This window comes from Musa acuminata, unplaced genomic scaffold (assembly GCF_036884655.1).
Source record: "Musa acuminata AAA Group cultivar baxijiao unplaced genomic scaffold, Cavendish_Baxijiao_AAA HiC_scaffold_1136, whole genome shotgun sequence".
NCBI lineage: Eukaryota > Viridiplantae > Streptophyta > Magnoliopsida > Zingiberales > Musaceae > Musa > Musa acuminata.
In genome coordinates, this window is record NW_027021348.1 from 6,177,501 (window position 1) to 6,182,500 (window position 5,000).

Genomic DNA, 5,000 nt, shown 5'->3' on the forward strand with positions numbered 1-5,000 from the left:
GAAAAGACCATTCTTACTGCGCCAGTTTCTCAAAATTTTCACATGCTGCTTGAACTGGGTGGATGCTTGTTGGAGCTTTAACGAGCATCGCCTCGCAAACTTCTGAAGTTTTGGGTCCTTCCTCCACAAAATCTGCTCATTGACTCTTCTTTCAGTTAGTTGTCACATCCAAGTAGGTTCGCATCACTTCCGCTTTCGATTGGCATTTCGTTGGGAAATGAAGCGGACAATCTACTCTCAGTAGCACTGATCACCGTTGGTGAGGATTTTGACAACTATTGTCTTCCATTATCTTCGAAGGGTCTTTGAACTTGTGCAGAGCTCCTCTGCTGGATAGATAAGAGAACTGGGGTACTCGGTTTCGCCCATTCTCTTAAGAGTTGAGAAGGCAAAGGTTACTTGACTTCGCCCGCCTCCTCGAGGTTATACTTCATGCATCGAGCTGGTTACTGGCCTTCGCCTGCTCTTTGCTCACACTTCTGAAGCACTTGAAGTGTTTGCACTCCTTGCGTTGAGTTAGCTACTGTGATTCACCTTCTCAATGCCATTGAACTTCTGGAATGCAGGAAGTTTTCACCCCAACTTGGAGTAATTCTCTAATAGATGAGGTCGCCTCTGGGATTGTACCGTCTTCTCCATCAACCCTGCCGCCTACTCCACTGAGTAGCAAAGGTACAGCACCACGTACTGCCTGCTTCGTTCCTTGGTCGTGCACTCTTGCATGACCCGAAGTCCTTCACTTACGGCTATCTTGATGAGAAACTTGTTGACACCGGTCTTACGAAGTTTCTTGGCCTCTGCCCTTCAGCCTTGTCTCGGTACTTGGAGATTGCCTCTGCATGCTCCACCTCCTCGGCCCCTTTCACGACCAAACGCTCTCCCTCCGTGAGAGCAAGGGATCAATGACTTGCACGGAAGTCCCGCCTCTGCGGTACCATGGCGCTGCCATGCCCATGGCCCTACTATCCGTCGCTTCGCCTCTGTATCCCTTTCCTTCACAATCAGTAGAGATGTCTCCGTGGCACTCCTCTGAGTCCACCTCCATTCTAACTGATGCTTGATTTTGGGTAGCTAAGTCCCTCTGGACTCATCGTCGCTTCCTCGCCCCTTTCGACCTCCTGCTTCAACACCTCTGTGTTCTCCAAGCAGTCTGTTTGGTCGATGGAAAGACAGACTGCAACTCCCATGCATGGCCTCTGCCATCACATTGTAGGGTTTGCACCGATTCTGTTCTCCTTAGCTTCCTTGGTAGCAACGTTCGCTTACTCGACCTTGTCCTCTGACTTGTCGGGCTCCCTTAAGCGAATATGAGCTCTGGAGCAGTCCAACTCTCCAGCTGCTTCGATCATACCTCTGCATGATCAAGTCCCTCTCATGGGACTCACTGGTACTTGCATTCGAACTCTTCCCTTGGTGGAACCCAGCCCCCATATGCTGATGACCAAGGTTTTCATCCGATGCAAAATTCGGTGCACGCCCGGAAGACCCGCCTCTGCGGTACCATGGCCTTCACTCCTTGAATCCATAGCCCTTCTTGCCGTCGTGTTGTTCACCAAAGCGGAGCTCCCAGTAGCTCCCGATCATACCTCCATATGATCTCATCCCTCACGGGACTATGTCGTGTGTGTCGCATTGCCACGAACTGTTCCACCACGATCCGCTGCACCATGTCGCCTCCTGGTGACATCTCCATTGCATTCTGATCCTTGTGGAATAAACTCGAATTGTGAACCCTCCATGTGTGGCCTCTGCCAATACATCGCAGGGTCTCCTCCACCTTCGATTTTGTTCGCTCCTTTGGCAATCGACCTTCATCCACCCACTCTTGGGTCACACCTAGATGAAGCACCGCTCTAGGACAGTCCGTCGCCCAGTAGCTCCCGAAGTCCACCGACTTCAATGTAATTTGTGCACCATTGTCTGGATCCTGGGCCTCTGCCCCTACCAGCACAATCTCCACTGCGCACCGCTTCCTTCATAGCAACTCAAATGGCAACACTGTGGCATATTCTTCAAGAGTACCCGCCTCTGCGTCCTCTTGCCCCGTGCTAAGGCCTTCTGTACCCAACTTCGCCTCCGCAAATTGAGTCGCCTTAGTTCCTCCATCGAATGCTCCTCCGAGATAAGGTGCATGTGCCCCGAAGCTCCCTTCGTCTTTGGCACCATGCAAGATGAGTCCGCTCTGTCAGAATGAAGGACCCAGGGAACAGCATGATTATACTCCTGCCTCTGCAAGAGTTCATGTCCTTGACCTCTGTCTAGGGAAAGCGCTGTGCCTCTGCTCCATGTTCCAACTTCTATGCTGGCTCCCTTCATGCGGCTTGGGTACTTCGCCAAGTTACACCCAAGTTGCTCCGCTCCTCGTTTTTGCATTGAGTCGATGGTGGCCCTCGCGCCCACCATTCCACGGGTCAACCCTCCCTTGAGTCCGATCTCCATATCGACTCCAAGTGTGCCTCCATTTGAGTTGCTTTGGGTCGCTCCCCCACTTGATCTCGCAATGCATCCACCAATGCATTCTCTCAAGCGAGATCATGCGACGACTCCTCGCCGCTTGCTCAGTCCATCGAGCTTCGTGGAGTTGTTGTTTGTGAGGTACTCCTCCTCAACATGTGAAGTCCGTCTCACATGATTCTCCCTCTGGAGAGCTGAGACTTATCCCTCCTGGATAACTGTCCCGTTGGAGCAACATCTCTCTTCGTTTCGGAGACCACCATCCCCTTGGACTACTCCGATCTGCTGAACAAACTGTGCATTGTTCTGCCTCTTGCAAACGCACTTACTAGATTGCGCCTCCACGTCAATACAGCCACCGCTGCACCCCTCAAGGCCTAGCAACATGCTGAACTCGTTGCACATTTCAGCCTCCTCCGGACGTATCCTTCGCATGTCGAAGAGAAAGTTTCAATGCTCCATGGCGCCGAGTCTCGACCGCCTTGGGATGGCCACGAACAATCCATCGTCCGCATACAAGCCCATGCATGAGTACCGAATTCTTCGAGTTAGCAATTCCCCTCACCTCTGTGAGCTTTGCACAACTCTTTCGGTCGCTGAGCAACTCATTCCACTTTGCATGGTCTCGTCCTTTGCCAAGCGCCTCGCTTGCCTTGAGCACCATCAAGTAAAGTTGTCAACGTTGAGCCGTAGCTCAAACTCAGCCATCCCAACCTTTGTGCGCTCCAAATTCTTCCAAGCTTGCCTGTTCTCGTGGTGCCTCTTGCGCGAAGGGTTGGCCATTCCTCTGAATGCCAATCTCAGATGCCCGCTCCTCTGAGCGACTCTTTTCCCTACATCTCCATGCCCGTTTTCCCTCAAACGGTCGCGCGTGTGCTGACTGCCCTCAACGCAGCCCCGCTAGGTCCCCCACGTTTGCATGTCAAGTGTTTCTATGAGTGCTTGTCCCGCTCTGATACCACACTGTCACGACCTTAGCTGGTTTTGCCTAAGGCGTGCGGCACCCTCGCGCGTCCGTCCGCAAAGGTCAGCCTCCCCGAAGCCTCCCATTGTCCCTTAGGACCAACAAAAGAGAGAACGGGTTGAAGAGAACGCCTCAATCGGGATCCACAAGCAAACATGTCCGAAAAACACTTCATAGACAATGCAAATTACAAACAGACTTTACAAGCTCTGAATAGTTGCACAACAAAGGGTAAAATGGTCCATTACAGACCGAAAAGCTCTCGAACGTGTCCACATGACACAACCTTTATTTACAAGCCTAAAGAGGCCACCAACCCAACTAAAATGGGACTATTAAGCCTTCGGCCGCCCCTTTACATTCTGTACAAGGCATGAACATGCCAAAAGACAACGGACAGACATAAGCATTACATCCAACATCTTGTTTAGAAGTTTGTCCGTTACAGCGCGACGCAAGAACAGCCCAAAAACAGGCCAAAACGGCCCAAAAACGGGCCAAAACTGGCCATTTTTGGCTGCGCGAGCGAGCAGCGAGCGGCGGACAGCGAGCGAAGCGAGAGGCATCACCGTCCCTGCTATACGAAAGCCCCATCCAGCCCTGTGCCACCCGGGGGGTTCCAGGGTGCTGAGATGGCTGACATTTTGCTCCGCTCACGACGGTCACCGCGCGACGCAAGAACAGCCCAAAAACAGGCCAAAACGGCCCAAAAACGGGCCAAAACTGGCCATTTTTGGCTGCGCGAGCGAGCAGCGAGCGGCGGACAGCGAGCGAAGCGAGAGGCATCACCGTCCCTGCTATACGAAAGCCCCATCCAGCCCTGTGCCACCCGGGGGGTTCCAGGGTGCTGAGATGGCTGACATTTTGCTCCGCTCACGACGGTCACCGCGCGACGCAAGAACAGCCCAAAAACAGGCCAAAACGGCCCAAAAACGGGCCAAAACTGGCCATTTTTGGCTGCGCGAGCGAGCAGCGAGCGGCGGACAGCGAGCGAAGCGAGAGGCATCACCGTCCCTGCTATACGAAAGCCCCATCCAGCCCTGTGCCACCCGGGGGGTTCCAGGGTGCTGAGATGGCTGACATTTTGCTCCGCTCAAGATGGTCACCGCGCAACGCAAAAACAGGCCAAAAACTGGCCAAAACGGGCCAAAACTGGCCATTTTTGGCTGCGCGAGCGAGCGGCGAGCGGCGGACAGCGAGCGAAGCGAGAGGCAGCACCGTCCCTGCTATACGAAAGCCCCATCCAGCCCTGTGCCACCCGGGGGGTTCCAGGGTGCTGAGATGGCTGACATTTTGCTCCGCTCACGACGGTCACCGCGCGACGCAAGAACAGCCCAAAAACTGGCCAAAACGGCCCAAAAACGGGCCAAAACTGGCCATTTTTGGCTGCGCGAGCGAGCGGCGAGCGGCGGACAGCGAGCGAAGCGAGAGGCAGCACCGTCCCTGCTATACGAAAGCCCCATCCAGCCCTGTGCCACCCGGGGGGTTCCAGGGTGCTGAGATGGCTGACATTTTGCTCCGCTCACGACGGTCACCGCGCGACGCAAGAACAGCCCAAAAACTGGCCAAAACGGCCCAAAAA